The sequence below is a fragment of the Eubalaena glacialis genome, chromosome 1, assembly GCF_028564815.1.
Source record: "Eubalaena glacialis isolate mEubGla1 chromosome 1, mEubGla1.1.hap2.+ XY, whole genome shotgun sequence".
NCBI lineage: Eukaryota > Metazoa > Chordata > Mammalia > Artiodactyla > Balaenidae > Eubalaena > Eubalaena glacialis.
In genome coordinates, this window is record NC_083716.1 from 43,563,086 (window position 1) to 43,582,644 (window position 19,559).

Below are 19,559 nucleotides of genomic sequence, written 5' to 3' on the forward strand. Positions count from 1 at the left end.
ATTACTCAGCCATAAAAAGAAGCAAAATTGAGTTATTTCTAGTGAGGTGGATGGACCTAGAGTCTGTCATACAGAGTGAAGTAAGTCAGAAAGAGAAAAACAAATACCGTATGCTAATACATATATATGGAATCTAAAAAAAAAAAAAAAGTGGTTGTGAAGAATCTAGTGCAGGACCAAAAAAAAGACACAGAAGTTGAGAATGGACTTGAGCACACGGGGAGGGTGAAGGTTCAGCTGCGATGTAGTGAGAGAGTGGCATGGACATACATACACTACCAAATGTAAAACCGATAGCCAGTGGGAAGCAGCCGCATAGCATAGGGATATCAGCTTGCTAGGTGCTTTGTGACCACCTAGAGGGGTGGGATAGGGAGGGTGGGAGGGAGATGCAAGAGGGAGGAGATATGGGGATATATATATATGTATAGCTGATTCACTTTGTTATAAAGCAGAAACTAACACATCATTGTAAAGCAATTATACTCCAATAAAGATGTTAAATAAATAAATAAAAAATAAAAAATAAAAAATAGCCATTCACTGAATTATGTCTGTTTTTCTAAACGATATGTAAAGCTTGTATGTATGTATGTATATATACACACATACATACACACACATATATATTATGTATATATGCTGTTATATAAAACAACAATGACAAAAAGTCAAAAATATATATATTGTCATTGTTGTTCACAACTTAGGTATGTATTTTTATATCCAAATAGGTGAGCATTTTTCTTTTTTGTTTTTTTTTTCATATTCCTTACTGGGTTTTACTTTTTTACATAACATTTTGATTTATCAACTATAAAGAAATCCTCTCTGGAAATAAAATGTATTCAAATTGGAAGGGAAGAGGTAAAATTGTCATTAGGAGGATGACATGATACTCCATATAGAAAACCTAAAAGACTCCACACAAAAACTATTAAACTAATGAATGAATTCAGCAAGTTGGCAGGATATTCACTGTTAGTGTAACAGTGAAATATCAGAATGAAATATCAGAAAGGAAAAGTAAAAAACACTCCTGTTTAAAATTGTGTCAAAAAAATAAAACACCTAGGAATAAACCTAACCAAGGATGTGAAAGAACTATATACTCAAAACTATAAAACACTGATAAAGCAAACTGATTGTGATTCAAAGAAATGTAAAGATATCCAATGTGCTTAGATTGGACGAATTCATATTAATAAAATGGCCATACTATCCAAAACCAATCTACAGATTTAATGTGATCCCTATCAAATTACTCATTGTATTTTTCACAGAACTAGAACAAATAATCTTAAAATTTATATGGAACCACAAAAGACCCAGAATTGCCAAAGCAATCCTGAGAAAAAAGAACAAAGTAGGAAGAATAGCCCTCCCAGGCTTCAGACAATACTACAAAGCTACAGTAATCAAAACAGCATGGTATTAGCAAAAAAAAAAAAAAAAAACCACTCACACACACAAAGACAGACATATGGATCACTGGAACAGAACAGAGAGATCAGAAATGAACCCACATACCTATGACCAATTAATCTATGACAAAGGAGGCAAGGGTATACAATGTGAAAAGAAAGTTTCTTCCCCATGTGGTATTGGGAAAGCTGGACAGCCTCATGTAAATCAATGAAATTAGAATACTCCCTCACACAATATGCAAAAATTAACTCAAATTGTGTAAAGAACTAAATATAACACATGACACCATAAAACTCCTAGAAGAGAACATAGGGAAAACATTTTCAGACATAAATCACAGCAGTATTTTCTTAGATCAGGCTCCTGAGGCAAAATTAATAAAAGCGAAAGTAAACAAATGGGACCTAATCAAAATAAAAAGCTTTTGTATAGCAAAAGAAACCATCAACAAAACGAAAAGAACGTACTGAATGGGAGAAAATATTTGCAAGGGATGTGATTGACAAGGGGTTAATTTCGAAAATATACAAACAGTGCATACAACTCCATATCAAAACAAAACAAAACAAAAACCCAAACAAAAAGTGGACAGAAGACCTAAATAGACATTTCTCCAAAGAAGACATAGATATGGCCAAGAGACACATGAAAAAATATTCAATGTCGTTAATTATTAGAGAAATGCGAATCAAAACTACAATGAGATATCACCTCACAGTGGTCAGAATGGCCATGATCAAAAAGTCTACAAATAATAAATACTGGAGAGGGTGTGGAGAAAAGGGAACCTTCCTACACTGTTGCTAGGAATGTAAATTTGTGTAGCCACTATGGAAAACAGTATGGTGATTCCTTTAAAAACTAAAAATAGAGCTACTATATGATCCAGCAATCCCACTCCTGGGCATATATCTGAAAAAAACAAAAACACTAATCAAAAAGATACATGCATTCCAATGTTCACAGCAGTACTATTTATAATGGCCAAGATATGGAAACAACCCAAGCACCCATAGACTATTGGTTTAAGAAGATGTGGTGTGTATGTGTGTGTGAGTGTGTGTTTGTGTGGTATGTATACACACACATACACACACACACACATACACACATACAATGGAATATTACTCAGCCATAAAAAAGAATGAAATATTGCCATTTGCAGCAATGTGGGTGGGCCTAGAGAATACCACACTAACGGAAGTTAGACAATAAAGACAAATATTATGATATTATTTATATGTGGAATCTAAAAACTAATACAAATGAATCTATATACAAACCAGAAACAGTCTCACAGACATAGAAAACAAATTTATGGTTACAAAAGGGAAAAGGGAGGAGGAAGGGATAAATTAGGAGTGTGTGATTAACAGATACAAACTACTATACACAAAATAGATAAGCAACGAGGATTTACTATATAACACAGGGAACAATATTCAATATTTTGTAATAACCTAAGGTGAAAAATAATTTGAAAATAGATGAAAAATAATTTGAAAATATCTATCCATCTATATTATATATATATATATATATATATATATATATATAATCTCTCTCTTTATATATATATAAATGGAATCACTCTGCCGTATACCTAATCTAACACAATATTGTAAATCAACTATACTTCAATAAAAAATTTTAAAAAAGAAATTCTATCTGGCATGTACAAAATGTTTATAGTAGCCACTTCATTCCTAATAGCTAAAAACCACCTAAATGCACATCAACAAGAGATACATTCATATGATGTGATACTTTTCAGCAACGGAAAGAAACAAATGCCTAATACAACATGAATGGAATTTTCAAATGTTGAGTGAAAGAAACTAGACAAAGGCACAGGCAGACAGACACTTATACACACTTACACATACACACAGACACACACAAATGCACTGCATATTGCATGTCCAACAAGAGGCAAAATTACTTTATGGTGATAGAATTCAGAATGTTAAGGATGTGTTTGCCTCTAGGGTTGGGAGACACAGAAAAGAGTCATAAGCAGTGGTGTGCTGGCAAATGTTTAACTTTCAAAGTACATGTGTATGTATGTAAGTTTATCATAAATTCTGCTGACACAGAAATGTGTAGCAACATTTACACATAATGAGATCTACAATGATCTTTATTGTCCATTTTATAGAGCCAACCAAATGATTTTTTTGATATTTTCTGAACTCTTGTATCTGTTGGTAACCTATGATTGCTTTCAACCATGACTGGACAAAAAGAGTTGCATCCCTCTCTGCTAACTCTCTTTCCAATAAATTTATTGTTATTAAATCTGGTATGTGATGTACTATGAGCTACTCCACCTTCGTGTAAAATATATTCATTAAGCCAAAACTTCATCAGCTTTAGCACTAACTTCAAACTACTAAAGTCCTGTTACTGACTGTGGAGTTGAGAAGAGATGCACAGTGGCATGTTATATGGGCTTCCTCCACAGATACAGTAGACATAAATCACCTCACAAACACAGAAAACAGTAAAATATAGTAAAATAATTAGGAATCAATACATTTAGCCTATTCTCTTTAAAATACATAACTTATCTAATTATAAGATTATATAATTTAATTTTGATAACGTTAGCCCTGTTTAATAACATGCTTGCAAATCCCTGAAATAACAGTTGGTTCTGATAAGCCAGTACTAGCTGACCCCAGCACACTACTGGCATGAGGGAACTTTAGGCAGTAATGAACATTATATCTTGTTTTGGGTGGTGGTTACATTGTGTATTGCATTATCAAAACTCATTCAAGTAAACAGATATAAAAAACAAACACTGAGATTTGCATTCGAGTTGAACTGAATGTATGTTCACTGAAGGGGTGGTAGAAGAATCAGCAACTTTAAAATATCAAACGCTGGAAATGTGGCTAATGTGACTGAGGTCCTAATATTTAATTCAATAATTATTCATTAAATTATTAAATTATACATCTGGCTAGTGGCTACTATTTTGGACAATGCAGATTTATACATTTTAGGCCAGGAGACTATGGTTAAAAAGTCACAAACCCTTTGTGCACAGAGCTACAGAGTATTGATCTACAATTTAACTGCAGTAAACAGCTTTATCATCACTGCAGCTTTTTTATGCCCCTTGATACCTTGATAATAAAGATACAGTCAAGACTTTTCTTTTTGTTTTTGTCCACCTGCCTAATGCTGCAAACATTCAAATACCTATTTTATTTAGAATGCCCTGTGTTTGTGACTCCATAGAAAGAGTCAGAAACATAGTCTCTTTTGCTCTCTGCTGGAACCTGGGCTAAAAGTTGACATCAATTAATTTTGCAACTCAGTATATGAGAGGACCTCTTTTTAGTTTTATGACAACAGATTTAGCACCATCTTCGCACTAGCATAATACAATTCTTTGTCTCCTAATTTACAAGATCAAGTTATCAATAACTAGGCCCAGTCCACAAAACATCACTGCAAAGCCATATTTATGAGCACTAAAATTTACTGTGAAAATATATAGCCCGAAATCTGCTAGACATTGGTCTTTAAAAAACAGGAAGACTCTGCCAAATACAGTTGGGTTGATTTCTTAAAATGAAAATGTATTAATCCCGGTTAGAGTTTCTCCCAAAATTGAAAACTTAACACCCTTCAGTTTACCCCATGTAGCATTGGGCAAACATCCTATACAATAAAGGAAACAAGTAAGCAAACAAAATAATAAGTAACTAAGGCATTAAGGAATGGGGTGATTCTTTTACTCCTTTCTCTATCCATAACTTGGCAATGCAACTTTTTAAATCTTTCAATGAAGAAGTAATGTCTATCTTCTCTCTGAATCAGGGATGGCTTTTATTAGCAGACAGTGGCAAAATCGGTCTTGTACCACTTCTGAGCCTATACCTTTAAAGTCCTTGTGTGCTCCTGCCTGCTCTCTTAAAATGGTGTTCAGTCACCATGTAAATAAACCCAGGCTACCATGTTCCTTTTATGGGAGCAGAGAACAGCCGTTTCAGCTGAGGCTGTCCTAGACCAGCTAACCCAGCTGACCTGACAGTGGATGACAGACACATGATGAGTGAAGCAGAAGCATGCAAGGCTTCCTGAAGTATAGGCTCTCTTACTGGCGCTTAGAGCACTAGCTCACACAGCAGGAGCTCAACAAATACTGACTGAATGAATGCCATTCTCATGCTCAATCCTCCAATTAAATGTAGAATAAAACCCAAACCCCATACTGTGGTCTACGGGGCTTACATGATATGCTCCCTTCCTCTCACTTATACCTCATCTCACGCTACTTTCAGCCACTACTTCTTTACTTTTCTCCAAATGGCATGCTCATTCTCACTTCTGGACTCCTTTGCTGTCTGTTTACCCTGCCTCTTCATGTGGCTGGAAGCTTATCATGATTATATCCTCATCAGGAATATCAGAAAGGCCTTTCCAGGGATATAACAACTACAGCCGCCCCTTGGTCACTATCACATTATCTTATTTAGATATCTTCTTAACATTTATCCTTAATTGAAACAATCATTTTCTTATTTTCTTTATTTACTTAGTGTTTGTATCCCCTACTAGAATGTAAATTCATGAGAAGGTACATTTTTTTGGTAACATTCACTACATTACAACCTTCAGTAAGCACTGAGCCCAGGAGAGGGTACGTAGTAAAATAAGCATATAACAGATAAATGAACAAACAGCATCTAGTTTCCCTAACTGAAAAGTGAATAAAAAACATCCAGTGTCCTTAATTATTTCCTGGATTAATTGTTGCTACAACTTGTAATATCAAAGAATGCTTCTGTAATTAAGCTGTTAAATTTATTCCCTCCCAATCCTGTATTAACATTGTAGTAAAAAAATAGAATCAAAATCCCCTTAAGAGCAAGGTAGAACTAGAACAGATGAAGGATGTCAAGTTAGTTTTGTATGATCAGAAGTAGATGGCCAAGTGGTAACAACTTAGCAGAACTAAAAAAAAAAAAAAGAAAAAAAAGAAAAAGAAAAACCAATTTGCACTGCAAAATTCCTTAAAAGCTTCATGACTGTAGATGCCAAATACCTTTGAAGGGTTCTGTGTATGTGCGTGTTTGTGCGTGTATATGAATGACAGAGAAGGAGGAAGGGATAAAAACAGGAGGATTAATTGACTGTCAGTGTGACGTATAAGAAGAAGGTGGATCCCCAGATTTCCTCTCTGATCTCCTACTTAGGGAATTCTCACGACTAAACTAACAAGGAAAATGCAGAAAGTTTACTCTCTGCAATGCTTAAACGAAGTTTTGTGGGCTTCGAGAAAGGTGAGAATAAGAGTGAGGTGCCCTATGCACTGATTAAAAACATATGGTAAATGGTGAGAACTCTCAAGTCTCCCTCCTCATTGGCATCTAGAACGCTGAGTTAGAATTCTCTAAGACCAAAGATTAGAGTTCTTTTTGGGGAATCTGATCAACCCACAAGGAAAAAAGCAAAACTACAAATATGGACAATTGCAAGTTCCCCCAGTGAATCAATCTATGCTGATACACATCAGTTAACAAGTCTTGGACAAACACATAGAATTTCGAATCAGCTTTTAATACCTCACACTTAAATATGAACTGGCAGCCAGTAAACACCAGACAATTGAGGAAAACATCCAGCATATAAGGCCGATCAAATAAACAGAAGATTGATCTCAAAGAAAATAGTGATAAAGCCAAGACATTAAATTTTTTAAATTCTATAATTAGTTTCCTCAGATGGATATTAACAGGATAATTAGAACGAGATCCTTGAAGAAAAAGGTTATGTTCAGAGAACAAGGCAGAGCTCTTTATAAAATAACAATATTAATGATAATAATAATTAACAATGGAAATGTTAAAATCACCTAAAATTTTGGAATATAGAGCTGAAGAAGGTTTCCAGAAAGTAGAACAAAGAGATACAGATAAATAAATAAAAGAGAAAGGTTAAGACAAGGGAAGATCAGACCAGGAAGTCCACCATGCAGGTAATACAAGTGACATGAATAGGAAATGGAATGGGCAAATGGTGGGGAGGAAATTATGGGAGAGAGGCTCAAGAGGGAGGGGATATGGGGACATGTGTATGCATATGGCTGATTAGCTTTGTTGTTCAACATCAACTAACAGTATTGTGAAGCAATTATACTCCAATCAAGATCTATTTTAAAAAAATTAGAAAAGTTTCTAGTATCAAGAAACCTGAATTTTCAGATTAAAAAAGGGACTAAAAAATCAAAAATAACAAGTAAACAAAATAAAAATAATCAAATCGTGAAATTTCACAACATAGAAAAGATCCTAAAATTTCCAGAAAGGTAAAAAAAAAGGTCAGGATTCACAATGGTGTCAGACTTCACAATAAAAACACTGAAAACCAGAAGGAAATGGATAAATATTTTTAAAATTCAGGGACCACTAGATTTACATGGTGAGCCAAAGTATGAATAAAGCCAATTTGAATATACTCAGAAAATATATTACTAATATACTCTTTTTTTTAATTTTTAAAAAAATTTATTTATTTTATTTTGGCTGTGTTGGGTCTTCATTGTTGCATGTGGTCTTTCTCTAGTTGTGGCGAGCGGGGGCTACTCTTCACTGAGATGTGCGGGCTTCTCACCGCGGTGGTTTCTCTTGTTGCGGAGCACGGGCTCTAGGTGCGTGTGCTTCAGTAGTTGTGGCTCGTGGGCTCTAGGGCACAGGCTCAGTAGTTGTGGCTCATGGGCTTAGCTGCTCCGTGGCATGTGGGATCTTCCCAGACCAGAGCTCGAACCCATGTCCCCTGCATTGCAGGTGGATTCTTAACCACTGCGTCACCAGGGAAGCCCACTAATATATTCTTTTCAGAAACTATTTGAGGATCTACTCCACCAAAGTAAGTACATAAATAAATTAAGAGCACGACAAGGGATATAGGAACGAGATAATCCGACACCAGAAAGAGGCATAAAGATTCTAAGATAATGATGAAAGAGTTGCCAGGATAACTGCTTGGCAACAGGCTAACAGGGCAGTCAGCCAGAAGGATGGAAGGCACTAGAAGGAATGCCTCCTAATATGAGTTACCATTTTGAGAAATGCTTTAAGAATTTTAATAAAAATTAGAGACTTAAATCACGAAAGAACTATTAAAAACTAAGAAAATCCTAAAAGGATGCAATTTTTATTGGCAGAAGAAAACAAGGATATGGTAAGACAGGAAATGGAATCATAGTGCACTGCTTTGCTTAGTTATCGACAGTATTAATAGAATTATGATACTGTAAACACTGACAGTTAATTAGACATATAATATTGTTATATTCAGAGGATGGGAGAAAGCAATGAATGTATTTATATAGGAGAAGTGGTCAAAAAGAGCATTCTCCACCTTATTATACACGTGGACATAAAACATAGATAATTTTTATTCTACATTTCTACAGTCCCTTCTCCCCCTGACTACTTATCCTGGGGTACACTAAATATGCAGATTTATACAGTGAACATCAATCAAAGTCACAATTTATCTGAGGCAACGCATCATAAACACACGTGCAGGGACTGATGAAAATGCTGCTTAATACACTCTATTCATTCCAGTTTTTCACAGCCCATTGAAATATGCATGGCTAACGGAGGACACTGACTGAAAATATTGGGTGGGTGGAGCAGCCCAGTCAACATATCATGTGAAACATTGCACACATCATGCAATAAAATGTAAAATAAATACACCATTTATTAAGCATATCTGCCTAGGTTTCAAGCTTTATTAGCAGCCTATTCAGAAAGTCCAAATATCATGAGTTATTTCAAAAAAATTAGAAATAGTTGTATAAGAATATTATTTAGGAAGATGACATAAAATCAAAAGGAATATTTTGTACTGAGAATCAGATTAGGAGTTTATTAGGGCATCCTGGTTTTTCATTGCAAGCCCTTTTTTAAATTATAAGGACTATTTGATTTTTAAAACTATGTACATGTATAGCTTTGATTTTAAAAAATAGCTAAAACCAAACTGTTCCTCTCTTTACAATATAGCAATTTTTTGCAGTTAAGTGTTAAATATGTCGTTCTGCAGTTATCTACCTAGAAGTAAGCAAATATGTATATGTTTGTTTTAGTCTGTTATTTTAATTCCATATATTTTCATACTGGTAAACTTGAGGGAGACTGTCAAGGCAATTTACCCTAGCCATTATACTATGGAAACATAAGGTGATATCCTAAGCTCCTCTCATATTCGTTATTCTAAAATTTATGATAAGTAAAATCTTAGTGAATCGTAGTGAATTTCATTACTAGCTCTTTAATCCTCTGTGATCTAATGGCCTCATTACAAATATATTTGTCTCAGTTTCAAATTTTATAAAATAATAGTAATTATCATCTACTTCTATCACAATACCTTAATATGCTATTTCTTGTAAGTTTTAATGATTATCAAATCTGAGGAGCATTAAATTCAAATTACATTATGATGTCTTAAAAGTGGTTAAAAATGATTCATAAAAAAAGGAAAGGCCCAAAGGGCAGTTGAGCAATATCATATTTTTAGTCTGGTAGTAAGTATATCATCTCTCTTATTCTCTTTAGAGTTGAAATAATATGGTAAAATCTATAAAATGAAAAGTCCCTTCAATTTTTCTAGAAAATCCATATAATATTGAATTCTCTCCAACATATTTAAAAACACATAAGTTTATAGTATGTGACTCTGTAGAAGGCAAAAATATGCCAAAAAAATATGCCTAACAAAATTTTCCCGAACATAAAAGTAAGCGATAAGTATCTCCTAAAAGGAAATTATACAGTATTCAAAATTCCATGAAAATAGAGGCTTATAATCTGCTGTGAAGAAGTTTTAAGCAGGCTTCACAAAGTAATCTCTACCATTTAACACGTTAAGGGGATGACATATTCAAAATTAAATAAGAGAAAAATTATGCATTTACTCAGTATGTACACATTTTATATTTTCACTGCATTTGAAGTTAAGTCTCACTGTATTGACAGTACTTTCTTATTGCTATTGATATTGATGATATTGATCTTACTTAGCAATAGAAAATTAACATAGGCATTTGGAGAAAATATTTTCTTTTATGGTTTTATCAACAGTATGTACATTTATATCCAAAGTGTTAAAGTGATGAGGCAAATAGGGAAAAATAAGCCAAAATGCCAAAATTTTATTTGGCTTCAGTTTTCCTTCAAATATTATATAAACCAGCTAATCAAACACAAAGATGTCGCAGACTTATTAGAAAATGGCAGTCATATATAAATAAGCAATTTCCTTTGGAGTAATGGCCTGCAGAATAAAATAATGATTAAGAGTTCTAGCAGATCTGGGTTTGAATCCCAGTTTGACTGGTTTCTCGCTATGTGCATTTGGGAACTCTCCTTATTTCTCAGAGTTCAGTGCTATAATTTTATAATGTGGACTATATCTGAAACCTTTTGAACGCCACTGATTCTGTTAGAGAACTGCTCAATCTAGGGCTATTTCATAAAGTGTAGTAAGGGACAAATGAAGTATCTCTTGAAAAGCATATGCATAGTGCCTGTGCCTACAACATAGTAGAAATAAATAAATATCAGTACTCTAATAAAATTTATTGAATATTGTTATATTCAAATAATGTAGTAATAGAACATTAACTTTTTAATTTGTTCTAAGCTCTCTCTGCTTCAAAAGGAGTACAGATTAAAATTGTGATGTATTTGGAATTGAAATAGCAATTTTTTGTTATTTTCTAATTAACTATTAAGGTAATATCTTGTGGTTGTTGCACATTCTATATAAAATTATATTTAGCATCTGTATCTACACATATACACATATTTTTTTAAACACTAACATCTCAGTACTCAGGGTAGTTTACGATACTGTTATTCAAAGAACTGTTAGTGATTATAAAATGATTTAGCATATTTAAGTAATATATATTTTGTGAATTTAATAATACAAATAATAGATACTTAGTAAATGAAAACTGAACAAGCATCCTTTGTGAACACATGGAACAACACATATGACTTGTAAAAAAGCAAATAAATTACTACTGGATGTCTTAGTTTTTATTTTTAATAAAATATATGATTACACATTAACTCATATATTATGTTTTAAATCTATGAAAAGTTTATTGAGCACTCATACTATGTTGGACAATTCACTGAGTATAAGGAAAATACAAGGATAAAAGATCTGTCACGGAGTGCAGGGTACAGAAAGAGAATTATAAAAAACAAACCATGGACAGAGATGTGTGGAACCTACTGACTGAGAGGAGGGAATAGCTTCTGTCCAGGAGAGAGAGTGCCTCAGCGTGATGTCAGGCTTAAGCTAAATCTTTACAGATAAATAGAAATGCTGATGTAAGATTTGTTCGGAGGGAGATGTGGTAGGAGGAGGACCTGAATTTGGAAATATTATGAAAACTTAAAAGAGTGAATAGTGTATTTGGAGAATAATTCAACATATACTACAAAGAAGCAGAAACTGGGACTAGAAAGGCTGATTATGGTCAAACATTGAAAAGCTTTAAATATCCTAGTAGAAGTTTTAGAGACTGAAAAGATCATTGCCTTTTTTAAAACACTGGTGGGTTTTTAAGACCCCCAAAAGAAATATATGAAAAGAGAGAAACAGTGTAATTTACTTAAAGATTTACAAATAGTTCAATATCAGTGATACACAAACAGTAAGGAATGGATATGCGTGTGTGTATCCATATAATAGCTTCACTCCTCTAAGGAACTTGGAATTTTAGCCCTTAAGTGATAATGTATTAAATAGCATTAATTGATAGCAAGCAACAAAACTGAATCTGGAAAACTCAACCAGAAGAGAAATGTATTGAGAAGATATTGGGAAGTTCCTAAAATTGGTAAGAAACCTAAAGGATTTGGTCAGAGGAGAAGCAAACTGATATAGTTTCCAGGATCTATGTTTCAGGTACTTGCAAGAAGTCTTTAATTAGAGAACTGACACTTGAAAAAAAATGAACTTTCTTAAATCCTTAAATCTTTGTTTCATTTAGTTCATTATTTAAAGTCCCAGGAGTTGTTTTCGGTGAACAGATTAGCTAAGAAAACTAAGTTAATCCTTTGAGGAGGCACTTTTGCTTATTGTTCCTTCAAGTCTGCACAAAATGGAGGTAATTCTCTAAAACTTGATTTTAATGGGATATGGCAAAAGTGATGGGATATCACTTCTGTTATATATTACAAGAAATCTTCATAGAGAGCAAAGGCAGCTGCCATGTTGTTAGGTGCCCTATGGAAAGGCCCATAGGCAGGGAACTGAGGGTTGCCTCCAATTAACAGTGAGAAAGCAACTGAGGCACTCAAACCAACAGCCTTTCAAGGAAGTGGATCCTGACAACATCCATGTACATGAGCTTGGAAGCTGATTCTCCCTCAGTAAGTCTTCAGATTAGACCACATCCCCAAAAGACATCTTATTTGAGGCCTTCTGAAATATCTGAGGCAAAGACATCCAAGTAAGCTATGCCCAGGCACCTGACATAAATTGTGAGATAATAATTGTTTTAAATATTATGTTTCAGTATAATTTGTTATTTAGCAATAGAAAACTAAAACATAGTTATCTGAAGAAAACATTTTCATGATTTTCTTTATATAAAGAAGGATATTATCATTCTGCACATTTATAAAGAAAAAAATGACACCTGTAACCTCCCATATGATTTATATAATTGTGTTTACATAATGGAGATATACTGAACAGTTTTTGGATTGCTACAATAAACATCATTTCTCAGTAACTTAAATTTTTTTCTTTAGATGTAAAACACTATTTCAGCAATTATCAATAGTTTTGCTTTTATTTCCAGGTTAGTTTAACTATTGGAAACATTTCTGGGTGTACGTCTAGTTGCAAAGTTATTTCTACGTCCCAACAACTAGATGTTTTGTTGCTGAATTCGCTGCTTCTTAGAAATAGTAACTTATAAAAAATAGTATTTTTTGATCCATAAAACATGTAAAGAATAAGAAGCAGTAAATTCATGAGATTTTAGCCATATCATCAATATCTTTTGGTTTACATAAACATATATCATAATTATAGTGAGAAAGATAAATGTCTTTATAAAATTTACGAGTTCAGTTTCTTTGACCCAAATATTTGACTCTCTCCAACTACTGCTCCTAACCATTTAATTACCATATTTGTGCTTCGCTTACCCCCTCCCTAGATATGCAAACTACAAAAGCAGTGTTGAGAGAGAGAAAAGTGTGGATTTTTTTTTTTTTTAAGTGTGGATTTTAACAACATACTATATTCACTTCATGCCTACATCCTGCAATTCACTGGATGTAAGGAACTGGGGTGAGTACTATAAAAAGTATCAGAATTATTTCCCTGTGTTCTCATAGAAATCAATATTAAGAAAGAATTATAGTGTTTTGTTTCCCCACCGATAATAAGTAAGACAGTATATATTGTTATCCACAATGAGACCTCCCCAACAAAGACTGTGAAAAAAATGTGAATCAAAAGGATGAAATAGTGTGGGTGAAGCCGATATTAAAATCTAACTAAACACAAAAACTCAGTCTCAGTCATCCTATATTTCCTGTAGGTTAGGCTGATGCTTCTATTATGAAAGAGATGGGCAGGTGGGGATGACTTTATTAATAATTGTTTATAGGCAGTCATTACACAAACATCCCCACAAACCCACTGCCTCACACACACATCAAATTTGTTATAGGCTGAATGAAGGACCTCTTACTAAGGGTCACATATTAAATTAACCAAAGGTCAAAGGTGTCTGTAGTCTAGAACTTGCTACTGGCTGAAATCTTCTCTTTTTTGATATAAAATAGAAATTATAGCAACACTGTAGTGTTCACTGCCTTCAAATACCTAAAACTTCTTTTGAAAAACCAGACATTTCCATATTTTAGATTTAAATTTCAAAGAAAAATTAAAATATTCTTCTTTAATGAATTAATATGAGAAATTTTTAGTATAGATTTTCTGATATTTCTATTGAGATTTGTGATAAAACATTTTAAGAAAATAAAATTATACTAAAATACTTGGTTATTACAATAATATTTTTCATGTTAATTGTGAAGTCCATATTATTTCACTTTATTATTAGCATAATATGGTAATAAGAAAATAATAATTATTAGAATAAAACAATTATAATTAGCATATACTTTATGTATGTTACATACCAAAAGTTTTATATATACTATTTTTATTATCATAATAATTGTTCAAGGCATATATTATTGTTTTCTTAAAATATTGGGGTGGCCAAAAAGTTCCTTCAGTTTTAAGTAAAAATAAAACATTTTTTTATTTTCACCAAGAACTTTATTGAACAATGTATTCATTAACCGAACGAACTTTTTGGCCAATCCATCGTAGGGAAATGGAAGTCCGGTAATATTCGATAGTTTTGCCAAAATTTACACAAATATATTTAAATCCTGTAATGACATCCTTGGTATGTATAATCACAAGGTCTAGGGTTTCATGCTTCCAGAAAGGACATTAAGATCATTATAAAACAGAAATTTATGTACTAGTTAGACTCAAGTCCAAAGCTGCCTTTTATTTCCCTTTGCTTCACATTTTTTTCTAACTTCATAATAAGTTACCAGTGGTAAATGAATCCTTTGACTTGCCAACTCTAGGCAAAATGGAATTATCTTCCAAGCTACCTTTGCACTTTACAATCAATGGTTTGCCTCTTACTGACTCTTTTATTTGGTTACTTTTCCTAAAGCCCACACATCATTTACCTGTAAGATCTAATTTAAAAAAAAAAACCTAAATTAATAACATTGTATTACACTGTAAGAAGTGTTCTCTTCCCTCTTAGCAGTTTCATGGCCTTGATCACATTGGCCAGTTTTCAAGTCCCCCATGGGACCACAGTGGACAGTAAGAATCTCATTCTGTTCAGACACAAGTAACATCTTCTCTATGATTCACTATTACAGCAAACTAATTTTGTCATTAAATATTTTAGCTCTGTTATGAAATAAACATCTCATTCTGTCTCCTGACTAGAGACAAGTTTAAAATCTAAACTGTAGATTATCCTTATTTTAAATCTGCTAGCAAGCAAGGGTAACAAAAAGAAGAGAAGGTTGGGGGTCCAGCAGACCTCAGTCTCACCTTCTCTTTTTTCTTTGCTTTTCTTGGCTTGGACTTTATATTCCTTGTTTTATTTTCCTTTCCTTTGTTTCCATTTTCTTTTTCTTTTTTCTAATTTGAAAGGTTGATATAATATTCAATAGCATGCATCATTGCTATGGGGTTTAACTATGAGGATTCAAATGAAGTTTTTAGCAGATGTCCTGATACATATTAAGGGCTTAATAAATGGTAGCCATTAGTACTATTCAAATTAAATAAGCATTTTGTTGCTCTGATTATTCTGGGAAATGTCTTTTAACAATTATTCAATTCAGACAAATTGCAAGGAACGTTAGAATGATCATCTGCTGAAATATTCCCTGGAATATGGTTGAGGGTAAACTGAATAGAACAAGACACCTTTCTGATAATTCATCCACCTACACTCTTCACCACTATAATACAAGTAGCTTAATTTCTAATTGCTCAGTTAATGAGGTGAGCAACACAAAGTGAGCTTTTAGTGGGAAATACTAATTTTCAAGTATTGAGAAATTTGTGCCTTATTAAACATTAATAGAAATATCCATATTCCTAATCAAAAGAAATACCATAAAATAAATCAAATTCTTCAACAGTTAAGTTGCCACTCTACATTTAAAAGGCAACAGTAATTCCATATTTTGAAATAATACTGATGATCATTCAAAAGGTGGCTTTTTCATACTAAACGCACTTAACTTTTATATGTATAAAAAACAGGTTTTACTGAAAATGTTATCTACAAACGTACATCAACATTAAGAGCATTCTATTTATAGAATTGGTAAGCCATAGCCCATTATTATTGGTTTTAAAACATATATTGTAATTGTGATAAATACCATAAGCTACTAAGAAAATTACTTAAATAATTTAATAATTTGCACAGAAATCCGTGTAGTAAATATATAAATTATGTTCATAAGTCATACATATACATCTGGATCACATTTTTAAGTAGTATTATAAAGAATTTGGTCTAAATATAGCACATCAAATAGGCTAGTATTTTATACAGGCAATAGGATAGTAACATACAAAACTAAATTATTTTCGGAAAGTATTAAACTTGTAATGTGTATTAATTGCACACATGCAGAATATAGCATTAAAACATTTTCCTCTGATCTCTTTTTTCTTAACATTAGAAAAGTTAAAAACTATTAGACAGTAAATTCTCTACATAGGCTTGCAATGATGAATTGAAAGCAGTTGTACAAAGCAATACTTAGTGCAGCTCTTTATAAATTTTGTTCTCTAAATTTTATTTTCAAAGAACACAGGAAGTTCTAGAGTTTAAGATGATTGAGTCCTTCCATTTTACAGATATGAAAACTATTTTTGAGAGGTTAAAGGACTTGGCCAAGATCACTCCTTCTGTTAGATGAGAGGTATCAATAGATTATAATTATTGCTGTTCAGTACTACGATTTTCTTCTCAACTCAAACAGATCATTCTAAAATTTGATAGTGTATAATTCTCTATATTCAGAGATAAGACTGCCTACCTAAACATTAAACATAACTGTTGCTATTAGACATTACTAAAGGGAACCAGATTGGATAAGGAGACCAATCATGCCTTATTTATTTTCCGTAAAATGCTTATTTCAAACAATAAAAGTAGGGAAGACCTTTGCAAATTGAATGAACTCTGTATATATTTAAGGAATATTATCAATATATTGAAACTTTAACAACAATGGAACAAAATGAAAATTTATATAAAAAATTTAATATCTCATTGATTTTCAAGATGTTCAATATTAAACTGAAAATCTGAGTATCTTTTCCTAATGAAAACAAAAATGCCAAATAATTTAGCTTTATGATACCACTTGGAATACCTAAGAGTCCATAACTATTCATATCTTTCCATGATTCAAAATTAAACATAAAACCCTTAATATGTCAAATTAATAAATTATATAGAAATGATAAACTTGCCCTTTTTTCTTGAAATAAGATTTAACTCACAAAGAAGCTTTATGTTATCCATGTTACAAGTCATGATGAATTGACATTTCCTAAAGGATCATATCCAATACTGAGAAAATTAAATGCTAATTAGTTAAGAAAATGAATTTTTTGAAATAAAAGGTATAGCTTAATGTTGAAAACACTGACCTTGAATCAGCCTGTGATATTCTCTAACAGAAAATAAAAGTCTCATTTATTAAGTGAAAATTATATTTCTAGATTACTTTGAGAAGGGAAGAATTTATTTTTATTTCCATTTTATCTTATCTATTCTTTCATGCTTATCTACTTTTCTCATTAACCTGCCAATTGTTTGATAACATGCAAATTGGTGAAATTGCTTATTTAACCCCATTATAATTAAATTTTTTTTAAATACATTTTAGAATTATCATTTTACATTTATTTTATTCTGTGTTAAATTTTTTTGAACTTTCTCATACCGTTATTTTTTTCCCTTATTACCTTCTACTTTATGTCCCTCACCACAAGCACAATTTCATTCTTGCATTGTGTATCTACTTTTCTATTTCATCAGCAAGAAAATACTATTCATTAGAAATATTGAAAGTTTGCTGAGTTAGAACAAAACTGAAATAGATTTAGAACTTATCAAACATATTATCAACTTTTGCCTTGTATATGAAAGCAAAGTTGTAAAAGATAATGTGGTCCATATTCCCCCTTGGTTTATGAGACAAACAAAATTGTATTTTTAGCAAATACTATAAGGATGGCCAAATAACATATATGAAGTGTATAATAATAAAATATTAACTGCCTGTGCAAATTAACAATGAGGTGGCAGAGTGATTATATGAAGCTTTAGTCAACCTGATTATTAAAGTGTGTTATTTTCGTGCATTGCCCAACAACTGGCATTGCTTTACTTTAATATGTCATTTTATATGGGTAGGCCCAAGCAGAGCTCAAAATTATCATCTTTCTCTCTGCGCATTCCACTTTCTACTGTGTATGTGCAAAGCCTTTTGAGAATGAATCAATTCCAGCCATCAGTTTGTATGTACTATTTAAATTGGATATAAATACCTAATGTGGTAAGTTGCTACTGCTTTCCTTTGAAACCTAGATTAGTTATAGAACTTTGAGTCTACTAAATTAGAATTTTGATTTCTAAATAAAAAACACCATTTTCCATAATTAGTTCAGTATGTAAGTGTATAGTGTACGTGTTTGTTTTTCCTCTCTTCTAAATCACTTGAGAAACATTCACTTTGTATTTATTAGTTGGGTAGGCAACATCAAGAACCATATGTCAGGGTGTATTAAGTTTTAAGAATCTTAATGATAAGTAAAAAATTAGAAGAAAACTTTTAAAAGACTGCTTTAAAATTCTACTCCATCCCCCATTCCTACTAGATTTTTTTTAACGGTAGATTATTGGTAATGCCTAGAATGTAGTATCAGTTTTTCTTTTGATTCTTTCATTAGTTTATTTGGTTAAGAGCCTTCTGTTAATCTCTAAATTCCACCTTGCATGTAGACACTTTTTGTGTCTACACTAAAAGTGTAGGGAATCAGTGTCCCCTTATTTGTAAAATTTAAATACCATGAAGCTATCCAAAGTCAGATGGTGTTATTAGCTGCAGAAGTTCCCCCATGCGGAGAAAATATTTGGAGTAATTACTCATCATTTAGAAAATGTAGTCTTCTAAGAAAGATGGCCATCTCTTTCTGCTGAGTATGGGGAGAAGGAATTTTAGTAATCAGTGGATACTATAGACTCTCAAAATTTGTATGTTAAAATCCTAACCCCCAATGTGATGGTACTAAGAGGTGGGGCCTTTGGGGGGCAATTAAGTCATGAGGGTGGAGCCCTCACGAATGAGATTAGTGTCCTTGTAACAGAGAAATGATCTTGCTCTCTCTTGCTCTTCACTTTCTCCTCTCCTTCCCCCACTTTCTCTCCTCTCTCTCTCTCTTCACTGTGCAAGGATATAATGAGAAGATAGCCATCT